Below are 25,334 nucleotides of genomic sequence, written 5' to 3' on the forward strand. Positions count from 1 at the left end.
AGCACAATTTCCCCAATGACTAAGAGAACTTGCACTGTGCGTCTCTACATTCTGTGCAAAATAAGACTTAAGTCCACACACCCCTCAGCTCTTCTCTATTTACAGTTAGTACCATCATTTCCCCTATAGGGACTAGTAAGACATTCCTTAACCCTCAGAGGCAGAGCCTCTCATTCACCTGTTTCCTTTAAAGGCCTCCTTAAGGTGACACAGGGCACTGTGGGATTGGGGGTGTTCTACGGACAAGAACAAAATTAGCACACACTATTGGACAAAGAACCTCACAACACTCTGTGGTTACAAAAGGAACAAACAAATCAACCAAGTCAAAAGGGACAAGGGTGCCATGGGGAGAAGAATAGTTTCTCAGAAGAATTTGTCATCAATCCGAAAGTGTGGTCGTGTGACATCATCAGGGTTGATAAACACAGAGATGGATTTCCCTGGATTTTCCGTCACCAGTTGCTGCAGCCTGTTGGCCAGCTGGTCGTCTGGCTGGTACTCCCCGCCTGCATCTGACTGAGGAGAGGGAAGGTTGGAGGCATTACCACGCCACTGCAGGTCCAGGGTCAGCCGGTTGGCAGCCTTGGCATGCTCGATGGTGGTGCGCAGGTGTTCGGCTGGGTCGGAGCGCACCGAGGAGAGCTTACGGGCGTGCAACATGGCAGACTCATCAGACAGGTGCTCCAGCATGTTGCATTGCAGGATGAAGTAGTTAGGGCACATCTTGTTGACCAGGCAATGCTGTAGGTTGTCAATAAGGCCTAGCAGGAAGTGGGCGGAGAAGTCATCCTGGGACAGGTAGGTGGCAGGGAGACGGTTGCAGGCCCACAGCATCATGCTGCGCAGATGGTAGGGGCTGATAGACTTGGGCCGAGACAGGAGCTTTATGATGATGGCCTTGCAGGCCTGGTAGGCTTGCATCAGGCTGGCTGAGATGCAGTTCTTCAGCTGCACCTCACTGCGAGCAAATGAGAGACGCCACTCATTCTCTTTGCGGCCCTTGGAGGAGCAGGCTGGCACCAGGTAGAAGCCACTAATCACCTCCTCCTCTGTGATCTTCCCATCCCAGAAGTGGTTTTCCATCAGCCAGCTCTGGGCCACTGCCGGCCAGCCTTTGAAGGACACCACAGGCACAATGTCATAGAGCATGCGTCTGGATACCCACACCCAGGATGACGGAGATGATGGTGCCGTTCCTCTCCACCTTCTCCACCCGGGGCATGCCGCGTTGAGGCTTCTTCTGGAGCAGTCCTTCCACTTGTTGATGGTGCCCTCGTCAAAGAGCCTCAGGCTGAGCCAGGAGTGGCAGAGGGCAGAGTGGCGCATATCTAGAGTGACGGGCTGATTGCGGTCATGGAGCTTGAGTGTGGGCACCAGCAGGGTGAAGTCTATGTCGTAGTCTGTACCACGGGCATAGACACTCAGCTCATCCAGGTCCATGTCCACCACACCCTCCCGTACCCCACCTGACAAAAGCAGGTACTCGTTGGCAACTGGGAGCTTTTGATCCAGTTTCTGTACCATACCTGAGGGAGAGGTAAAGGGGAGATTAATTGAGACCTAAATATACTGATAGACTTCAGCAATAAAATTCACTTTCTCTGCAATAATACTAACTACCATAGCAACTAAGGCCTATGCCTCATCATGACAATCCATGTTATAGCAGGGTACAGTGCACCAGTCAGGCTGTGGCATCATATGTCTCTACTAAGGGGCAGTGCAAGCCCACACGCAAACTTCACTCCTGACTCCGGCAGCACTTTCCCCCCAAACCCTTAACCAGCACTGAGCACCATTGAGGCCTATTTCACACTCACATTAGGGACATTAGGTCCAATAACCCTGCTCACTACGTGATCTCCCGCCTTGAATACTGCAACACACTCTTGGCCGGGCTCCCCACCTCCGCCATCAGACCTCTGCAGCTCATCCAGAATGCTGCTGCCCGTCTGGTGTTCAATCTCCCCAAATTCTCCCATGTCACCGCCCTCCTCCGCACCCTTCACTGGCTCCCGGTAGCAGCTTGCATCAGATTCAAGACCCTGGTGCTCGCCTACCGGTCAGTAAAGGGAACAGCCCCTCCCTACTTGCAAGCAATGGTCAGCCCCCAAACCCCTGCTCGATCACTCCGTTCTTCCACCTCTGGCACCGCCGCCTCTACGAGGATGTAGCGGTCGCGCTGTTAAGTCACAGCTTTTCACTGTCTTGGCGCCCCGGTGGTGGAACGACCTTCCCACTGCTGTCAGGACTGCAGAGTCACTACCTATCTTCCGCCGTAGACTGAAGACCCATCTCTTCAGGCTACATCTTGACTGTCCCTCCTAAACACCTCTTCACCCCCCTACATAGTTTCTCTACTGTAAATAATTTTTAAAAAAAGAATCCTTCCTTCTTCTAGCATTGTGACTGCCAATGGCCCCTGGTCCTAGCATATATTTTTATTTTTTTCTTATGATGACTGATGGATAGATAATTCACTTACTTTAGACAAATGTACTTGTTGTAAGTCGCTTTGGATAAAGGCGTCTGCTAAATGTAAAAAATGTAAATGTAAAACATTTAAATTGTGTTTTAGTAAAAGAGATATCTCCCTCTCTGGCCTCCTGTATTTTCATTTTACATTACATTTCAGCGGGGTACATCTAAGTCCCACCGCTGCAGAAATTTCACGGTGTGAAGTATTGCCAAAAGCCACCACAAGAGTTGTGAAGGATAGGATATGCGTCTTGCACTTGCAAGCATCCATGTTTGTTTACATTTGTCAGCGTGCATTTCACAGCGCGCACAAACAATAACCATCATCGGATTATTTACATTTTCTGGAAAGTGTTTTAGTCAATTATTTTGATCACTAATGAGCTCACACGTAATGTGATACATTGTGAACACAAGGGATACAAGGCCTATAAACAGCTCTAATAAGCGTTGCATATATTTGTCATGCGCTGCAATCTACAGTAGCAGGCGCCTACTGTATGTCACCACGCACCACCTCACATTTTGGCTATTTGTCCCGATTCCGCCACCCCACAGCGTGCTCACAAAGCAAAGAGCGTTTAACACTTTAACACTTACTCACTCCCACTCTGCTCAAATACTTGGGGGATGTACTGTAGGAAGGGACGTACTGTAGGAAGTCTATTTCGCGAGAATATAATTGTTTGTTAATATCAGTAACGATCAAGAAAAACATGACCAATCATGACCAATGTGGAGAACAGTTTCCTTGGGTCAGAGGCAGAGGATTGAATTTTGGAATGGTAGTGAGAAGCTTTAGCAGCTGATGCAGATGAGGTGTAGTTGAGGAGGAGAGAGAGATAAGGGTCTAGGTCATCAGGAAGCCCAGTTTTTCTCCATTTCCTCTCAGCTGCCCGGAGCCCTATTCTACAAGCCTGCAGGGTTTCAGACAGCCAGGGAGCGCGTGGAGAGGATCGTGCTGGCCTTGAGGTCAGTGGACAGAGAGAGTCGAAGGATGAGGAAAGAGTGGACAGGAGGAGGCTGCATCAGTAGATAGAAGGGAGGATCAGACAGAGGAAGAGAGAGTGGTGAGGGAGAGGGTACGCAAGTTGCGACGCGAGGATACAGTGTGGGTAGAGACTGACTGGGAGGGGGTGGATTTGAGGAGAAGGGAGAAGGATACAAAATGATGATCAGAAACTGGAAGAGTTTGATCAAACAACATCAACAGTGCCCTCCATAAGTATTTGAAAGAGGAAGCATCGTTTTCTTTTAGCTCTATACTCCAACAGTTTTGAAATAAAACAATTACAATGAGGCTAAAGTAGAGATTCTCAGCTTTAATTCAATGTTTTATTTTTTCAGATTGGTTTCACTATTTAGAAATTACAACCCTTATACATTCCCCCTATTTCAGGACACCAAAAGTATTGGAAAATTGGCTTGAAAGATGTTTCTGGTTAGTCAGGTGTGTTCTGTCACATCATTGGTGACATAAGAGAGCTGTCAATGTCTAGTATTAATTCTAGGCATTTGCCTTTGGAATCTGCTATTGGTCTGTGTCAACATGAGGACCAAAGAGACGTCAATGAAAGTCAAGGAAGCCATTATGAGGCTGAAACATCTGAAGAATCTATCAGAAACAGCCAAAACCTTTGATTTACCAAAATCAACAGTTTGTAACATCATTAAAAAAAAGAAATAAAACACTGGTGAGCAATCACAAACGGGCTGTTAGGCCAAGGAACACTTCTACAGTGGATGACCGAAGAATGCTCACCATAATTAAGAAAAACCCCCAAACAACTGTCCCACAGATCAGGAACACTCTCCAAGAGGTAGACGTGAATGTGTCAGAGACAACCATCTGCATAATACGTCACCAGCCGAACTATTGAGGCTTCACTGCAAGGTGTAAAACACAAGTCATCCTCAAAAAGGACGGTCAGGTTATAGTTTGCTAAAAGGTACCTAAAAAACCTGCAGAGGTCTGGAAAACGGTCTTGTGGACAGATAAGACAAATATTATCATGTGCCAGAGTGATTGCAAGAGGAAAGAGAGAAAGAAAGAAAAAAGGATCTGCCCAAGATTTACAGCATACAACCTCATCTGTGAAACATGGTGCAGAGGGGTGTTGAGTTTGGGCATGTATAGCTGCCACAAGAACTGACTAACTTGTCTTAATTGATAATGTTACTGATGACGGCAGCAGCAGAGTTTATTCTGAAGTGTACAGAAACATCTTGTCTGCTCGAGTACAAGCAAATGCCTCCAAATTCATTGGATGGCGCTTCATCATACAGTAAGACAATGACCCCAAACATACTGCCATAGCAACAAGAGAGTTTTTCAGGGCCAAAAAGCGGAAAGTTCTTGACTGGTCAAGTCAATCTTCAGATTTAAATCCAATTGGACGTGCATTTAATTTCCTGATAAGATTTTATTCAAAAATACCTCAAAACAAACAACTGAAGATGGCTGCAGTACAGGCCTGGCAGAGCATCACCAGAATATGCCCAGCGTCTGGTGGGGTCAATGGGTCGCAGACTTCGGGCAGTTAATTACATGCAAAGGATTGTCAACCAAATAGTAAACATGAGTGCTTTATTTGGACATTATATGATTTTTTCCAATACTTTTGGAGCCTAAATTGGTGAAGCCAATCAGAAAAAAAAAACATTGAATTAAATCTGAGAATCTCTACTTTGACCCAATAGTAATTGTTTGATTTCAAATCCAAACTGTTGGAGTATGAGAGCTAAAATGAGACAAAATGGTTCCTCTTTCCAATACTTATGTAAATCAACATTCATTACAAAACATAGGCCATTTGCTCTAATACCATACCATTATAATGTGTTTTAAAAAAAAATAAATGGGGTTAGGGTTATGTATAGAGGGGATTACCAAAAGGGTAGCCTCTAAATTCAATAATGCTCACAGCAAAAAACCCAAGAGAGTAGGCTACACATCCTGCGTGTGATTTGTGATCTACAATCACAAATGCACTTCCAGATACTGCACATGGGTCATTCCATAACTTAGGGGGCCAATGGCAGTTTTGTGGATGGAAAACTTGTGAGGGCTGTTTCAAAGACATTTATATTTAACTTGCATTTATATTTTTTTTCGATGTGATTGCATTGAAATGTAGTGGGACAGCATATCTTGTGATGGAGCACAGGATATTTCAAACGTTTGCTACATCCTTGTGTCTTGTGCTTGGTGCCTTCACATATTTTGCAATAATCGTGTGACAAACTATACTCGTCTTTCCCTTCATATTACATCTCCCTTCATATACAGAAGTACCTCATATACATAAGTATTCAGACCCTTTGCTATGACACTCTTAACATTTGCTCAAATGCAAAAATGTCTTCAACAAGTCACTCAACAAGTTGAATTGAGTCCATCTGAGTGCAAGGGTAATTGTTCACGTGATTTCGGAATGAATACCTTTTGTTTTTATAGTCTCTGGTATGCATAGGAATCAATTACACACTGTGTGGATTGGGATGTCACTACCAACTATCACTACCACTACCAACATAATTTTCTCTTGATCCTGACAAACTCCCCAGTCCCTGCCGGTGACAAACATACCCATAACATGTTGCAGTGACCACTATTCTTCACACAAGGGATGGTGCGGAAACTGCATTGCATGTGCTGGATTTGCACCAAACTTAATGTAGTAAACCCAAATAAACACATTTCCAGCCACTTCCTTTGCTGTATCACTTGAATTCATTGTTGCAAAAACAATTATGGATGAGAGATTATTTTCCATTAAGGGATTCTTTTTGGCCACTTGGTTACAGACCAATTCTGTAGAGTGACTGAGATGATGTCCCATCGACTGTGCTTTTTCCTCTCAGCCATTCAACTTTGTAGATTCGCCACACAGGATAAGTTGTTAAGGATCACCCCAAGGCTCTTGGCTGTATGTGATGATCAGAGCTTAAGGCAGGATAGCCACAGCAAAACAAACAACTTCTAACAGCACTCTGACTAGAACAAGATTAAGCTAACTTACTCAGACTGGAGAACAGGCTTCACCACTCACTCAATCCCAAATGTATTAGTCCTGGTCCAAGGTGAGCAGGAGTTAAATACCTGGCAGGATAGTGTTTAGGCCCTCCCACTGGAGATTGACAGCATTTCACAGCAATTGACTTCAAACAGATGGCTTCCAATAGAAACTACTATCAGAGCTTAAGGCAGGATTGCCACAGCAAAACAAACAACTTCTAATAGCACTCTGACTAGAACAAGATTAAGCTAATTTACTCAGACTGGAGAACAGGCTTCACCACTCACTCAATCCCAAATCTATTGAAGTGCTCGGTGAGTGTCTATACACATCTCTGGTACCACTCTACTCAGGAACACTCAAAGTGCCCTATCTGCACTGCGTAGCACACATATAATGGACTGTACAAAACAGGTGATTTTTCCTTGAAACTTTGAGCTGTCTGGTGCCAGTAAATAAAAAAAAAATAAAAAAAGTGGTACCAGAGATGAATTGAAATGGTTGAAACATTTCTGTACAGACCATTATTCTGAGGCAATACTATTTCATCAGGGTAATTACAACAATTACAAACCCTTTTGGGGCAATACTAAACCAAATAATATATGGTTATGATTGATATATATTTGTTAAGATGATTAGCATATTGTCTGTCATTCCTTATTCCCTATTTACCATGTTTAAATGCAAAATAAAGTTGGGCGCTCTTATTTTGAAGAAATCCTCATTTACATACATTTACATTGACGGGGTTCCACTATTGGAGCTCAGAGAACACTGATAAAGGGATTGGTGTTATGATCCCTTTCGCATCAGTGACATTTCATCTGTGTTCTCTGAATTCCAAAAATGTCCATCTCACTCCATTAAGACTTCCGGTTTGGCAGCTTCAAAATAAAAGTGCGATAGAAAAAGCATTAAAACATAAATGGAAAGTGATGGGATCACAATATTTTCTATTATTTTTGCTGAAATAACCACAAATTACACATTAAAAAAGTAATTTTGAAATTAAAATGTACATATTGGTGGAATTACTGACAGTGTAATTTATAATTATTTAAAATTATTCTAATTTATAGTGTACATGCCCCACAACCATTTCACAGCCTCTTGTTCTGCTCATCACAGATGTATTGTTCTGCTGCTCTTTTTTGTAAATTTGTAATTTTTGTTAATACTTCTTGTCAATATTTAGTAAGTTTTATTCTAGTAAATTTCTTGTCAATATTTGCTATTTGTTTTTTATGTCCACGCACCAACCTCACCAAGTCAATTTCCTGTATGTGCAAATATACTTGGCCAAATAAAAGAATTCTGATTCATTTTACACATGCCTATTATATTTGTAGAAACTGGACTGTACAGAGGTATTTTTCAAAGATTTCAATACATCATAGAGCAATGTCATTGCAAATGTTGCTGGCTATTTACTGTGGCCAGACAGTGCAGATTGGATACTTTGAGCTGTATCCAGCAGATCGATCGGACAGATACCGCAATCCACCTGGTTCATCTCAGCCTGACCACCCTCACCCATTGACCATTGTCCTCGGGAGGGATGTTAGAGTGAGGGGGGGCCACACCTACTGTTTTCCTGGAGTCTGTGTGTCAGACATCCTGGAACAGCTACCCACAGCATTATAACACCACCCGGAGTGCACCAGGCTCATTTGTGCACATTGGGTCGAATGACTCCAGGAAACAGCAGTCTGAGATGTTAAAGGAGGATTTCAGACATCTCCTGGCTACACTCCTGTCCACAGGTAAAAGGATCCCTATTTGTGGTCCAATTCGAACTCTTGGACGTGGCTACACCCGCTTCACCAGGCTTCTCTCACTCCACAACTGGCTCAAGGCGTGCACAACCCTTGGAATCCACTTCATTGACAATTTCGACCTCCCAACCGCACACTTTCTCTCTGCAAACATGGACTTTGCCATCCTACACACTGTCATAGTTGACTGAGAAGGTCCATGCCCCCACAAGGGAATCACACCACCCATGCCAATAGAAGAAAGTCAATTAAATCAGTTACCTTGTATGGTTACTACAAGGGGCCTGGACTACGAAACAAATACTCCCTAAACTCTGCCAGGCGGGCAGTCCGTTTTCAGTCTAATTTCATCCAAGATTCAAGATTCTTTATTTGTCACGTGCATACAAGTATACAGTGAAATGCAAAAGTGACAGTGCCACAGAGTAGTGCAACAATACAATAAGTTTAAAAATAGAATAAAATAAAAATAGAAGTACTAAAAAATATACAGTATGGACAGTATAAACAGTATAAACAATATGAACAGTATAAGCAGTAAGCAATATAAATAGCAGATGGATGATTATGTGTGTGCATATGTGTTATGATGACAGTGCGTGTGTGAGTGACTTGAGGGGGGCACTGGTGGGGTCATCGTTGATGATTCTGATCCTGGGGGGGAAGAAACTCAGCCTTAGCCTCTCTGTTCTTGCTGCATGACAGCGGAGGCGTTTTCCTGACCACAGCGGCTGGAACAGTCCATGTTTCGGGTGGTGAGGGTCCTAGTTTACAGTCGCAACTGGCAACATGCGAGATCCACTAAACATCAGTTAAACTGTAATACTTGTGGTATAACTGCAAGTAATCTGATCTCCATCCCATTAAATATTCCACGTCCTGCACTAAGAAAGACTGGATGGGGAAAAATGGATATGGCACTTCTCAATGTTCAATCACTAAGCAATAAGACTTTTGTTATTAACGAACTCATATCTGAACATAAAATTGACTGCATGTTTTTAACAGAAACCTGGTTCAATAGCGACGGACCTGCTGTTCTTATTGAGGCGTCCCCTCCATGCTATAGTTTTGAGCATTCTACAAGGCATGGTAAAAAAGGCGGTGGGACAGCCTCTATATTTGCTGACACCCTAAACTGTAGAAATATCCCTATTGGTGATTTTTGCTAGTTTGAACATCATGCTATACTGTTAAAATCCTAACCCCCTGTGCTTGTTATAACAATATATAGACTCCCCAAACAGTGTCCTATCTTTTTCGATGACTTCACCGAAATGTTGTCTATTGTCAGTACCAATTATGACAAAATTATGGTCATAGGTGATTTCAATCTAGACGTGGATAAGCGACTCTAAAGCCGCTGAGTTCCTAAATGTGTTGAGCTCTATGGATTTTATAAATGTCTGCAAGACATGCCGAGACACGTGTTGCCAACTGTGAGTCAGAAGGGGGGAATGAGAGAAAAAGTTGAGTGTCATCTGCGTAGGTGTGGTAGGAGAAACCATGTGAAGAAATTACAGAGTCGAGAGATTTGGTATAGAGAGAGAACAGTAAAGGCCAAAGGATAGAGCCCTGGGGGACACCAGTGGTGAAGATCGCTGTCCTCTCCACGTCACCTGGTAGGAGCGACGGAGGATGCAAACCAGGAGAGTGCAGAGCCAGAGATGCCTGAATTCTGAGAGGGTGGAGAGAAGGATTGGGTGGTTTACTGTGTCAAATGCAGCAGACAGGTCCAGAAGAATGAGAACAGAGGAGAAGGTTGTGAGGAAATGTTATCTTACCTCTGAAGTTGCTGAAAATGTAATAAATCATATTAATAACAAACCCCCACAGATCCTTCCTTCCTCTTGTGATGATTTAGTCAACAATTGTAATAATAAGCTGAAGACTACCATTGACGCTATAGCACCAGCCAAAGATTAAATCGAAATAGAAACCACCATTTAAAACTGGGGATATTATTAACTTAACCCATTTACTCCTAAAACGCCTGCTAAAAACGGCTCTCAAAACCTATGGTATTCTAGGATAAATGTCCTTATCTCCTGAGGGTTTTCCGAAAAAATACTAAGAATTGTCAACGTCTACCAAAACCTTAATATCTAAGCCTCTGTAGCACATAGAAACATGAAATAAATTACATTTTAAAGGTAAGAATCACAGGTTGTATTAAAACATGCTCCCTTAGCACTAACATACCAACACATTTTTCTAAAAATCCTCAAAATCAGATGGGGAAGAAAAAAAATATTTGATTTGATTTATTTATATAACAAATAACATTTTAAACATTTTAAACATGCCAACACACAGACCAAGGCACCTTGGTATGAGAGAGAGGTGGGAAAGGAGTGGGGAGGGAGCTTGGTGGTAGCTTCACTATGTCCTAAATCGAAGGAGGTGGTGCATGAAGCACTCGCGGTGCAGAGGAAGGTCACACTGCCTGCACCCCATCAGAGTTGACCCAGGACGCACGTTGGTGCCGTGGTGTTTCAGAGAACACTCCCTACAGGTCTTCCTCTTTGTGTTGATCTTGACCAGGTCATGCTCAGCAGAAGCTCCAGTTGGGCAGGTGGGGAGCACCTGGGGAGCACTTCTTGCAGTGACGGGGACGATCAGCTCCATGGTCAGATCCTCCAGCCAGTCCTTGTAGCCCCCCCTCCTGTACTTCCACTCGGCTCCTCCTGCAGACCTGGCAGCCACAAAGGCATTGTAGCACGCCACCGTAGCAAAGTAAAAGAACAGCCTCCTCCACCACTTTGTAGACCGATGTTGGATCTGGTAGTAGCCCACCATCTGGTCCAGAAGGTCTACCCCCTTCATGTGTTGCTGATAGTCAGCAAGGCATGCTGGCACCCGAACCTCCATCTGGCGTTGACCATTGGCCTTCCTCCTCACTGACCCATAAGCTGTCGGGTCATGGTAGTTGGAGAGGACCATCACTGCCTTGGTGTCCTGCCAGATGCAGAAGGTCAAGTCATCCCGCTGCGCCACCTTGAATTCATGCCTGTTCAAGCCAGCCTGCTTTGTGAGGTCCTTGTTCTTGGGGAGGTCCTTCCTATTGGCACGCACCGTTCCACAAGCTTGCACCCCCCTGGTCTTGAGGTCCACCATCAACTTCACACCGGTGTAAAAGTTGTCCATGTATACAGACAGGTTGGACCCGAAATAAGGTGTCGCCAGGTCTGAGACTATCCGGTGAGCCAGGTCTTTCTCAGTCTTACCCTGACTGGTCCCCGTGTACACCTGAAAATTGGTAACATAGCCTGTATTGCTCTCCGCCATGACCCACACCTTTATTCCCCACTTCACCGGCTTCTTGGGGAGGTACTGCCGGAAGCCCAGGCGTCCCTTGAACTTGTTCCACGGTCACGAAGCCATTGACCTCAGAGTGCCTGGAATCTAACCAGGAGGAGGTCCATGAACCCCCGGAGCTTCCAGAGCCTGTCCGATTTGTCCACGGCAGGGTCCATGTTATCTTGGAGATGGAGATATCTGAAAATGCATATGATAAGATTAATGAGTTTAAGCCTAACATGTATTGCCATCATTGTATTTATTTATATGTATTAGTAAGAGAACGGAACTCGGAAGAGAGCGCAAGAAAACAAAACACAAATCATTACCTCCAGATCATGTCGAAGCGGTCCCTTGCCATGGCCTTGGGGACGTGGGTCTGGTACAACCATTTGGTCTGCCTCCAGTAATCCCTGCGTGCTGGCAGCTTCAAAATACCGAATGTGAAACACAGCCCTACAAATGTCTTCATCTCCGTTTTGGAGACAGGGTTCCACTTGGAGTTGGTGGGGGTCTGACCGCGCGTCTCTTCAGCGTACCGATTTGTTTCCGTCACCAACATGTCCCATAGCTCATCGGTAAAAATACGCGAAAAGACATCCAGGGGGCTAGCATCCACGGGGATCGGCTGCTTCACCCCCGGTTTGCGGGTGAACTGCTTCGCATTGCGCGGCTGGTAACCCTCGGTTTTCCAGTCTACCTGGAATCCGAGAAAGTCGTCCTCCTCCTCTCCTTCTGTCTACAAATCCCACTCCTGTGCTCTATCCAACGGATCATCCGGTAGATAACCATCCTCTACCTCCTCCTCCTCCCTCTCAAACTTCTCATTCTCTCCCAACTCTATGTCACTGCCCTCGCTGTCAAAATTCTTCTCTGCCGTAGCCATCTCGCCGCTCTCCAAAAAATCTACAATAAACGCACAATTTATGTGATTTTTCGGCGAATCACACGACATTTGACAAGACCCACCTCATGTGTATTTGAACCAATGACATTATATGCTGCATGCCTCATGAAAAATACGACAAATAAAAAATGCTGCACCACGCAGCAACCGGCGGGAGAGGCAATGTTGCGTTGCGCAGCATCCGGCACAAATGGGTTAAAGAAAAATTGTAAAAAAGCTGAGCGTCAATGAAGAAAAAGCTGCAAGTCCATTATGACATTTTCGAACACCTCACGATCTTCAATAAAATAATAAAGACTGGACCAAGATGGCGCCGAGTATGGCTGCCGCGCTTTGGGCTCCTGAACGACAATGCAGCTTTTTGCTTATTTTATTGTTATTTTGTGCTATTTTACCTTCTAAAGTAGCCTGCTACCTTATATATGACAGAGATGCACTACTGCACGAGAGAATTGATGACTACATACCCCAAACCAGAGTTTTTTCATTGGGACCCGCTGCTCGCTCCAGACGCTGGCCTAACAACAACAATAGCCGGAACACAACAACAGAAGCACCGGCGGCGGCGACGACCGAGAGTCCGCAGAGCTGGAGTGCTGATGAAGCTGAGATGTCGCGGAAACAACCCCCCGCTTCACCAGCATTCTGCTAGCGAATGTCCAGTCACTAGACAACAAGCTCTGTGAGCTAAGAGCAAGGATTGCCTTCCAGAGAGAAACAAGAGACTGTAACATCATTTGTTTGACTGAAACCTGGCTCACGGAAAACACACTGGACCAGGCGATTGTTCCTCCAGGGTTCTCTGTCTGCCGTGCGGACAGGTCAGCAGAACTTTCTGGACAAAGCAAAGGAGGTGGGGTGTGTTTTATGATCAATAACACTTGGTGCAAACCAGAGAGTGTTCATACCCTTAAGGCTTTCTGCTCCCCAGACTTAGAATACCTAGCGCTGCTGTGTTGCCCTCACTGGCTACCTCGCGAATTCACTGCCGTTGTAGCAATAGCGGTGTACATTAGACCATTGGCAAACACAAGTACAGCGCTCAGCGAAGTATATGACTTAGTCAGCAACACAGAAAACAAGCACCCAGAGGCCGCTCTTATTCTGGTGGGCGATTTCAACAAGCATCTCTGAAACAAGTAATCCCCAAACTTTACCAACACATCGATGTAAACACGTGTGCCGGAAGTATTCTCGATCACTGCTACACCCCCTTCCGCCATGTCTACAAACCCCTCCTTCGTCCTCCTTTCGGCAAATCAGACCACTCCTCCATCCGGCTCCTGCCCGCCTACAGACACAAGCTGAAACTCGCTCCACCCACCGTGAGAACAATCCAGGTTTGGTCCAGGGAGACAGAGGCTGTTCTACAAGACTACCTGGACGACGCGGACTGGGACATCTACAGCGAGATGAATGACGACATACATGGGTATGCGCAAGGAGTCATGGGATTCATACACCACGGAATACAGGAAGTTGTCCCCGCAAAGACTGTCCGGCTGTTTCCAAATCAGAAACCGTGGATTAATAGCGCAGTCAGAGCTGCACTCACCACGAGAGACACAGCCTTCAAATACAGTGACATCACCAATGACAAGAAAGCCGCAGAGTGATTAAGGTAGCCAAACGGGAATACAGCAAAAAGATAGAGTCACAACTATGCAGCAACAACTCACGCAGCATGTGGCAAGGGCTACACACCATCTCAGACTTCAAAGGGAGACTTGGCTGCGCAGCTAGTGTAGCTAGCTCTCTCCCGGGACGAGCTGAATAGCTTCTACGCCCGCTTCGAGAACTCCAACGCCATCCCACCAGAGAGGACACACACCTCGGACAGCACTGCCAGCGCTCTGGTCATCACCGAAGCAGATGTGCGCAGGCAGTTCAGGATCAGTCAACATCTGCAAAGCGGCCGGAACCAGACGGCATCCCAGGCCGGGTGATCAAAGTGTGCGCAGCGCAACTGGCTGGTGTGTTCACGGACATATTCAACCTCTCCCTCTCCACAGGAATAGTCCCCTCCTGCTTCAAGTCATCCACCATTGTCCCAGTGCCGAAGAAGAACAAGGTAGCATGCCTAAATGACTGGCACCCTGTTGCTCTCACTCCCATCGTGAGCAAATGCTTTGAGAGGCATGTCAAGGCCCAGATCTGCAGCATGCTCCCTCGCACCCTGGATCCTCACCAATTTGCCTATAGGCAAAACAGATCCACTGACAACGCCATCACCACCACACTCCACTCCGCCCTCACCCACCCTGGAGAAGAGGAACATCTACGTGAGGATGCTGTTCGTTGACTACAGTTCAGCATTCAACACTATTGTCCCCTCCAGACTCGACACCAAGCTGAGAAATCTAGGCCTCAACCCCGGCCTATGCGACTGGATACTGGACTTCGTGTCGGATCGTCGACAGGTGGTAAGAATGGGCTCAAAGACCTCCACCCCCCTGACCCTCAACACAGGAGCCCCCCAGGGCTGTGTCCTGAGTCCCCTCCTCTACTTCCTGTACACCCACGACTGCGTGGCCACTCATGGCTCCAACTCTGTGATCAAATTCGCTGATGACACCACAGTGATTGGCCTGATCACAGACGGCGATGAGACGGCCTACAGTAGAGAGGTCGACTGCCTGGCCCAGTACAGCCAGGAGAACAACCTCTCTCTCAACACCGACAAGAGCTGGTGGTGGACTTCAGGAAGAAAGGCCGGGAACAGGACCCCATCACCATCAACGGGTCCGCAGTAGAAAGGGTCAACAGCTTTAAGTTCCTTGGCGTCCATATCTCCGGCTATGCCGGTCCTTGTTCCAGAGGTCATTATGGCTCCGAAGGAGGTGCGGATGGAGCCAGAGGATGAGCCAGGCCTCCTTGAGCTTATTTATGAGCTGAATAACGAGGTGGCATTCCAGGGAGGCCTGGAAGATAATTTGGAGTTACTGGAGCTAAATCTACCAGAGCTGAGTGACGAAGCGTTCCAGGAGGGTCTGTCCAAAACGATAATAATGTTTTGAAATCTCAAATATAACCAACAGGATATATTAAACAAGAACAAATTATATAACATCAGTATTCCAATGTAACTAATAAAGTAACAACAAATGTAACCTAATACATTTAATGTTTCAAATGTATATCATGGAAATGATATCAGAGGTACCTAACAGAGTGATTCAAGATTGACTAATGATTGAAATGTGTTTAACGTGTTTAATGGTTGAAGTTGAAGTTTGTTTTATGATTAAAGTTGAAGTGTTGATCGGAATTCAAGTTTGGTAGGGAGAGAGAGGTGAATGACCTTGTGATGTGGGCCTTATCTGGAGGGTACTTTCCAGCTGGGAAACTTTGGTACTTACCAGGAGGTAGGCCTAAGTGGTGTGAAGGAGGAGAAAAAGCCTGACAGGTTCAAGGTTTCAGGAGGAGTCTGGGTCCGTTCTGCGGTATAAAAAGGGATGTAAGGAGCATCTCAACAGGCATTTCCATAAGACCCCACGGAGGACGGATCGCAAAGAGACCAGGAGGTTTAGCCCAATCGGGGTATCCACGACCAAAGTCCTCTCTGGGGAGAGTTTAGACTTGGGAGCCCCCATCCTGGAGGCTGATGGTATCGGAGTAGACTCCCTCTTAGCTACCTTGAGTCTTAGTATGCATTGTCATGCTGTAACACTTAAAGCTTAAATAAAGGTACAAACCTGCATTTAAAAGACAAATAAGTATTTTAGTTCTTGTTAGAAGGTTAGTGAGAATTATATCACGAAAATAATTATGTCACCAAAAGTTGTATTATTCTCCTTGATAATTGTAAAACGATAGATTTACTGCGCATATAACATCATAGGATCTAAATGGTTATTATAGCCTCATTTTGAATATCTCCTTTGGATGAACAATCAACTTTGCTGAATTTGGTTGAATCTGAGCAGACAATATATCCCTAAACACTTCAGAATTCATCCAGCTGCTTCTGTCTGTCACATCATCAATAAACACTAGTGACCCAGTGCCACTGGAAGCCATGCATGCCCATGCCATCACACTGCCTCCACAGTGTTTTATAGATGATGTGGTATGCTTTCGACAATGAGCAGTTCCAAACCTTCTCCATACTTTTTTCTTCCCATCATGCTGGTAGTCTAATCTGGCCTTTCTATTCTTGAGGCTTATGAATGGTTTTCACCTTGTGGTGAACCCTCTGTATTTGCTCTTGTGAAGTCTTCTTTTATGGTACACTTGGATAATGATATGCCTACCTCCTGGAGAGTGTTCTTCACTTGGCTGGATGTTGTGAAGGGGTTTTTCTTTACCATGTGAAGGATCCTGCGATCATCCACCACTGTTGTCTTCCGTGGACGTCCAGGCCTTTTTGTGTTGCCGGGCTCACCAGTGCGTTATTTTTTTCTCAGAATGTACCAAACTGTTGATTTGGCCACTCCTAATGTTGCCGCTATGTCTCTGATGGATTTTTTTTGTTTTTGCAGCCTTAGGATGGCCTGTTTCACTTGCATTGAGAGCTCCTTTTACCGCATGCAAATGCAACACTTGGAATCAAATCAGACCTTTTACCTGCTTAATTGATAAAGAAATAACAAAGGAATGGCCCACACCTGTCCATGAAACAGCTTTTGAGTTAATTGTCCAATTACCTTTGGTACCTTGAAAAAGAGGGGGCTACATATAAAAGAGCTGTAATTCCTAAACCCTTCCTCCAATTTGGATGTGAATACCCTCAAATTAAAGAGTGAGAGTCTCTTTAGAATCAGAATTCTTTTATTTGGCCAAGTATATTTGCACATACAGGAAATTGACTTGGTGAGGTTGGTGCATGGGACATAAAAAACAACAATATATAACAATATATTAACAAAAAAGTTACAAAATAGCAACAACAACAAAAAATTACAAAACAGAACAATACAACAATAAATGATGTAGGCTGTGCAAGGCTAGGAGGCAATGAGGCTAGAGGCTGTGAAATGGGTATGGGGCATGTACACTATAAATTAGAATCAATTTAAATAAATATAAATTACAGTCAGTGCATTGTGTGTGTGTGTGTGTGTGTGTGTGTGTGTGTGTGTGATGGTGGGGTGGAGGGGAGTGGAAGTCCCAGAGTCAGTGAGAGGCAGGGAGCTTGTTTGTGAGCCCCACTGCCATGGGGAAGAAACTGTGGCGCAAGGTTTTGGTCTTGATAGACCGGAACCTTTTGCCGGATGGAAGTCTATGGAAGAGGTGGTGACCAGGATGGGAAGGACCAATGATGATCTTTCCTGCTCTCTTACTGGACTTGGAGTGGAACAGGTCCAGGAGACACGGCAGGTTGCAGCCGATGACCTTCTCGGCTGCCCGAATGGTCTGCTGCAGTCTGCCTTTGTCCTTGGCAGTGGAGGCAGCGAACCAGATGGTGATCGATGAGCTGAGGATGGTCTCAATGATGGCCATGAACTTGACCATCACTTTCTGTGGCATGTTGAATTTCTTCAGCTGCCGCAGGAAGAACATCCTCTGCTGGGCCTTCTTGATGGTGGTGGTGATGTTCTCCGCCCACCTGAGGTCCTGTGAAAATATTGTCCCCAGGAATCTGAATGTTAACTGAGGGGGGGCGGTTGGGGCTGGGCTTCTCCTGAAGTCTACTACCATCTCTACAGTTTTTAGAGCCTTCAGCTCCAAGTTGTTCTGGCTGCACCAGGAAGCCAGGCTGTCAACTTCCTTTCTGTAGGCAGACTCATCTCCATTGGAGATTAATCCAATGAGGGTTGTGTCATCCGCGAACTTCAGGAGTTTGACAGAAGGGTGGATAGAGGTGCAGCTGTTGGTGTAGAAGAGAGACCACGCAGCCTTGTGGGGCTCCAGTGCTGATGGTCCGGGCCTCCGAGACAAGCTTGCCCAGCCGCACGTGCTGCTTCCTGTCTGTCAGGAAGTCAGTGATCCACCTGCAGGTGGGCGCAGGCACGCTCAGTCCACAAACAGGATTCTGGCGTAGGGGCCGGGGTAGTCTAGGTGCTGGAAGAGTCCCATGTTGACTGCGTCGTCTACAGACCTGTTGGCTCTGTCGGCGAACTGCAGTGGGTCGAGGAGGGTGTTGGCGATGGCCTTAAGGTGGGTCAGCACAAGGCGCTCAAAGGTCTTCATTACCACAGAGGTCAGGGCGACTGGTCTGTAGTCATTAAGGCCTGTGATCTTCTGCTTTTTGGGAACGGGGATGATGGTGGATGTTTTGAAGCAGGCAGGTTCCATGCATTCAACCAGTGAGGTGTTCAAGATGTCCGTGAACACTGGAGACAGCTGGTCTGCACAGTGCTTCAGTGTGGAGGGGGAGACAGCGTCTGGTCCAGCTGCCTTGCGGGGGTTCTGTCTGTTTGTATGGTAAATTTAAAGACAATATAAGGGTTTGTAATCCCACACCTAGGGGAAGAGGTCACAAGAAAACAGATGGTCCTAGAATATTTGGAGAATGCAGTCAAGAGGGGTGAGGTCAGATTGAGGGGTTTGATATAGGTGAAGAAAACAAAGGATCAAAGCTGGAGAAACCAGGATAGAGTAATTAAAAGTTAGGGTAAATAAGTAATAAACAAAGTTGTAAACAGCCAGAACAAAAGGCTTTTGAAATCAGCCTGGGCGTCAGCAAGATCTGATCAGACAAACTGACGCCAGCCAGGTGTGCGGCGCACACCTTGATGACGAAATATAGATCTTGAATGTTATTGGTGCAAGTAGACAGGAAACAGAAATACGTTGAATAGAAGGCGTTAACCTGTGCGAAGTGCATAAAGGCAAGTGACTGAGGAAATAACGGGGTCAGCTTTGCAAACCTGAACGGCTACATATTCTGCGTGAATAAAGTCTTTGAATGAATCAACAGCTCTGGTTAACGGTATTTTATTTCAAAGTATTATAGCCTAAATTCTACGACATTTGTTGACGTGTGGCGAACATCACAGCGACAGCACACTCCTGTAGATTCTTCTTCTACAACATCAGAAGAATATGTCCATTCCTCACCAGAGAAGCAGCACAACTTTTGGTCACTTGTGATCTCTCACCTTGACAACTGCAACGCACTCTTGTCTGGTCTCCCCGCCTCCACCATCAGGCCTCTGCAGCTCATCCAGAATGCTGCCGCCCGTCTGGTGTTCAGTCTCCCCAAACTCTCCCATGTCACTCCCCTCCTTCGCACCTTCACTAGCTCCCGGTAGCAGCTCGCATCAGATTCAAGACCCTGGTGCTCGCCTACTGGGCGGCAAAGGGAACAGCCCCTCCCTACTTGCAAGCAATGGTCAGCCCCCAAACCCCTGCCCGATCACTCCGCTCTTCCACATCGGTTGGCCGCCTGGCACCGCCACCTCTACGTGGATGCAGCTGCCACGCTACTCGGTCACGGCTTTTCATTGTCCTGGCACCTCGCTGGTGGAACAAGCTTCCCACTGCTGTCATGACCGCAGAGTCACTACCTATCTTCCGCCGTAGATTTCAGACCCACCTCTTCAGGCTACACCTTAACTGTCCCTCTTCATCCCCACTACCCCTCTGTACAAAAAAAACAAAAAAATAAATTAATTTAAAAAAAAAGTAATTCTTCCTTCTTCTAGCATTGTGACTGCCAATAGCCCCTGGTCCTACCATAGATTACTTTTTCTTATGATGACTGATGGATAGATGATTCACTTACTTAAACAAATGTATTTGTTGTAAGTCGCTTTGGATAAAGGCGTCTGCTAAATGCCATAAATGTAAAATAAATGTTGACGTCTCTCTCCTGGATGGAGAGAGGTGTGATGGGGGGGGAGGGGGCTGTCTGGGTCCATTGTGTAGGGGGGGGTTAGTGTCTCTGTCCAGGCAGGGAAGAAGAGGTGTGATAGGTGTGTGAGTCAGAGTCAGGACTGGTCCATTGTCTGTCGAATCAACAGTAGAAGTCATTCAGGTCACTTGCAAGTCTGAGGTCATCCATAGAGTGGGCGGATTTGGAATCCTATTCGGGTAAGACCCTTTCGGCTGAGGATCTAACCCGTCGGAGGGCTAGTCCGGGGCTCCTGTACAGGGCCTATTGCCGGGAGACAATGTCAAGGCTACCAGTCTATAGTCATTCAGAACACTGGGGTTCCTTTTCTTTGGTACCGGTACCAGGCAAGATGTTTTCCACATTGATGGGACCTTTTCCAGACTGAGGCTCAGATTAAAGAGGTACTGGAGTACTCCACACAGCTGGTCTGCGCAGACTTTGAGCACCCTCGGGCTCACACCATCAGGGCCCGCAGCCTTTCTGGTGTGGAGTTTCGCCAGCTCTCTCTTCACCTGAGCCGTACAGATGAAGACACTGGAGCGGGGGTTGGTGGGGGGGTCGTTGGCTGTGGCAGTGGTGTCGGGGGGCAGAATAAAGGGGGGCGCTGAAGAGTTGCGAAGTGAGGAAATGGTGGGGCTGGAGGAGGAGGGGAATTGAGGGGATGTGTGAATGGAGTCAGAGGGGCTGGAGAGGGAGAGGGAAGGGAGAGGGTACTGGATGGGACAAAGGGGTAGGTGAGAAGTGTGAATGGGTCCAGACAGGGCAGGGGGAGGGGAGGGGGAGGAGAAGGAGGATGGAGTGGAGAGTCATTGGTAGAGCTAGTGGGAGGGAGACAATGAGCCCGAGTCAAACCTGTTGAAGAACTGGTTCAACTCATTGGCCCTGTCCAGATCTCCAGCCACTTGCAGGTCGTTAGCCTGCTTGTAGCCGGTGATCTTCCTCACGCTGCTCCACACCTCTCGTGTTGCTGTCCTGCAGGCTGTCCTCCATCTTCTGCCTGTAGGTGTCCCTGTTCTCCTTCTCCTTGAGCTTCCTCTGCACCTGCTTCAGTTCTTCCTTGTCACCAGACCTGAAGGCTCTCTTCTTGTCATTGAGGAGGGCCTTTAGGTCACTTGTAATCCAAGGCTTGTTGTTGGGAAAACACTGGACCCTCCTAGTAGGTATGGTGTTCTCCACACAGAAGTTAATGTGTCTGAGATGCAATGTGAAAGACCATCAATGTCCTCCCCATGTGACTTACAGAGAACTTCCCAGTCCGTTGTCTCAGAACAGTCCTGCAGAGCCTCATCAGCGTCCTGTGTCCATCCCCTCCTAGTGGTCACAGAGTGCTGCTGGACTAAAGGCTCATACATGGGCTTGAGGTGGACTAGCCTGTGGTACGATCTGTCCGGGGGGGGGGGGGGGGGGGGGGGGGGGGGGAGTGCTGTAGAGATGTAGAGATGTAGGCATCCTTCACATTAACATATAACAGGTCCAGTATTTTGTTCTCCCTTGTGGGGCACTTCACAAACTGGGAGAACGTTGCCAGTGTTTTTGTCAGGGTGACATGGTTAAAATCCCCGGAGATTGCAATGAATGCACTGGGGTGCTGGGCCTTAAGTCTCGCGATAACAGTGTGCATTGTCTCACACGCTGCTTCCGAGTCGGCAGAGGGGGGGATATATGCGACCACAAGAATAACATGAGAAAACTCACGTGGCAAATAATATGGGCGAAGTCTTATGGCCAAAAGTTCGATGTGCGGGCTACAGGCGCTTTCCTTCACGTCAATATGGCCAGGATTGCACCATCTGTTGTTGACAAATACAGCAACTCCTCCGCCTCGCTTTTGCCGCACTGACAGTGAATCCTGTCCGCCCGCACTGTCTGAAAGCCCTCAATGGTGGTGTTTGCGTTGGGAATAACCTCCTGCAGCCATGTCTCCGTAAAACACATAAGACAGCATTCACAGTATTCCCTCTGTCCTCTCGCCAGTGCCGCAAGCTCCTCCATCTTATTGCCCTGAGATCTCACGTTGCCCATGAAGATAGAAGGAACATACAGTTTATATCTCCTTTTCTTTATCTGTAGCTTCACCCCCCAGCTCTGCTTCCCCAATGCCGTCTCCTTATTTCCTGCGATACAGTGGGCCACTCGCCAAACATTGCGTTGGTTCAACCGGCAATCAGCTGTTCTCAAAAGTAAACAATAGCAGTCTCGCTGCATGCAAATCCACCAGGAATAAAAACAGTCCCCATGAGTAGTAAGACGGTGAAAAAGTAAATAAAAAGTTTAGTGTCCATGGTTATTTTGGTTAAATTCCCATGTTGGTTTGAACAAACAGTATAAAAACTAATATAAACTACTATAAATAACTAAAAAAGACGGAGCTGCTGAAACAGGCAGCCAGCTCTACCGGCACCGGAAAAGGAATTAGGATATAAGAACAATTACAAACCCTTCTGGGGCAATACTATAGCAAATATTATATGTGTCACGCCTGAGGGTTCTGTCTGGTGACTCTGGCGCCCCCCTCTGGCCACACGGGTCAGTGCCTCCCAATCTGCCGGGATTCACCCTCATCCGCTGCACCTGTGTGTTCTGTCCCCTGTTTGCTATTTAGCCTGTGTGTTCCCTCATGTCCTTGTCCGAGATTCTCTTCGTTGTCTGCCTAGTACCCAGTCTGTCTGTTAGCTTCGCTATTATCGCCTGTCCCTGTGTTCCCCGTTATTATTACCTTCCGCTTATTAAGTGAGTACTTTTGTTACGGAGCTGGTTTTTCTCCGCCTTTGTTTTATCGTTTTGATCCCAGTGTTTGTTTGTTCCCGTGTCCCTACCCGTTTGTTATTAAAGACTACCCTGTTCTCATACACTTCACGCTGTGGTCTGAGTATCTCTCCGCTTTTGGGTCCACCTCACTACCACCCAGCCCTAACATATATGGTTATGATTGATATATACACTCACCGGCCACTCTATTAGGTACACCTGTTCAACTGCTTGGTAACGCAAATATCTAATCACATGGCAGCAACTCAATGCATGAAAGGCATGTAGACATGGGCAAGACGACCTGCTGAAGTTCAAACCGAGCATCAGAATGGGGAAGAAAGGTGATTTAAGTGACTTTGAACGTGGCATGGTTGTTGGTGCCAGACGGGCTGGTCTGAGTATTTCAGAAACTGCTGATCTACTGGGATTTTCACGCACAACCATCTCTACGGTTTATAGAGAATGGTCCGAAAAAGAGAAAATATCCAGTGAGCGGCAGTTCTCTGGGCGAAAATGCCTTGTTGATGCCAGAGGTCAGAGGAGAATGGCCAAATTGGTTTGAGATGATAGAAAGGCAACAGTAACTCAAATAACCACTTGTTACAGCCAAGGTATGCAGAAGACCATCTCTGAACGCACAACACGTCGAACCATGAAGCAGATGGGCTACAAAAGGGGGTCCAACCCAGTACTAGCAAGGTGTACCTAATAAAGTGGCCGGTGAGTGTATTTGTTAAGATGATTAGCAAATTGTTTATGGTTCCTTGACCCCTATTTGCCACATTTAAATGCAAAAAAAAAGTTTAACTTGGGTGCTTATATTTGGAAGAAATCCTCATTTACATACATTTACATCGACCGGAAGTAGATGGGCGGAGTTCCACTATTGGAGGTCAGAGAACAGAGATTTCATGGAAGTCTCGAGTTTTCTTCAAGAAACAATTAGCCTGCAGTCCACACTGACAGGTTACCAAGTCATAGGCCGACTCATATTATTCAGCAATTTACCGATCAAGGCAAAGTGCTGAACATCATAAGATTAAATCGATAAAGGCTAGAGCCATGTGTTAGAAATTATTTTTATAAAAACTGTTTATTATTGCTATAAGAAAAATACATTACTGCAGTGTGCTAAATTTACTAATGTGGTGGCCTGTTGATAAATGAGAGATGAATCAAGGATTAGTCCCGTGGTACGTTGGATTAATACATGGAGAGGTTGGGTCAGGTCATCAAGATGGATGTTGCAACACACTCATAACACAAGAATGATGTAATGGAAAAATACTAGACTAGGAAAGGACAAATCAGAGTAGGTATGTGTTTTCTTCAGCAGGGCAATATCTCTAGATGGAACGGATCGGCGATATCTCTACATGGAACGGATCGGGTGTCAAGGGGGTGTGACCAGCCCATACACCAACGAGGGAAGAGCCAAGTCTAAACTACGGCTCCTCCCCAACCAAATAGCCAATCACAATCACTTTGTTTACTGTAAATGCTTTGTGTGACTTTTTGAATGTATCTATTTTTGGAAGGTTGGTTACAGATCTTCGCCAAAAATGGTCCTTGTACAAGCTTGGAATTCTGACATATAAATAAAAAGTAAGAAGTAGTTTGTCTTCTCCTTCAAATAAACGAACACGTTTTCACACATGCCTTACACTGAGTATATGCTATGGTTGATTAAGAACAACTGCTGATATCGCATTCACTGCTGAAATAAAGGTGGTCGGCTATTGCAAATGTGTACACAATTACCATTTGTGACAATAAAAAGCACAGTTTCGTCCATTCTTCACTCATATGCAGGCACAATTTCCCTTACCGAGCATGGAGAAAATGAAATCTTTGGCCTGGATCTCCAGCGCTCGCTGGTCGTCATATTCTCGCTGGTCGTGTTTGCTGAATTCCTGAATCAATCGGTTTAAATCCTCGATCCTAGCCTGAAATCGAGCTCAGGGTAACTTGGGATGGTTTTGTTGTTGTTGTTTGTGGAGCTGGAAGTCGCAGTGGGGCTGTTTCCCAAGCTATTTACTGACCCAGCCCAGCTGGTTAGAGCAGGGGCCGCCATGTTCGCAAGAAAGAAAACAGCGCTGTGAACGCAGGCAGGCGTCCCCACTACCTCGGGTTAATTCAGAACATCGTCAGAAGCGTCTCGCCTTGCCTGCACCAGATATATATATATATATATTTTGCACACATCACAGGTCCTTAACATTGTTTTCGTGGTGGTGCACTGCTTTCCCTATCCCTATCTTGGGTCTCATCAGCCTGAGCGACCCATCTGTGTTCTCTGAGCTCAAATAAGCTCCATC

General features: G+C 46.1%; 1 pseudogene across 1 annotated transcript; it reads right to left on the reverse strand.

The window, feature by feature from the left end:
* Positions 1 to 366: 366 nt before the first annotated feature.
* LOC310823849 (nucleotidyltransferase MB21D2-like) lies at positions 367 to 25,090 on the reverse strand (annotated as a pseudogene). The gene is made up of 2 exons: positions 24,845 to 25,090; positions 367 to 1,529 (listed from the first exon to the last, which is right to left on the reverse strand). The product of its transcript is annotated as a nucleotidyltransferase MB21D2-like (transcript).
* Between the last annotated feature and the right edge of the window lie 244 nt (positions 25,091 to 25,334).

The sequence above is a fragment of the Argentina silus genome (genome assembly GCF_951799395.1).
Source record: "Argentina silus genome assembly, chromosome: Y".
Classification (NCBI taxonomy): Eukaryota; Metazoa; Chordata; class Actinopteri; order Argentiniformes; family Argentinidae; genus Argentina; species Argentina silus.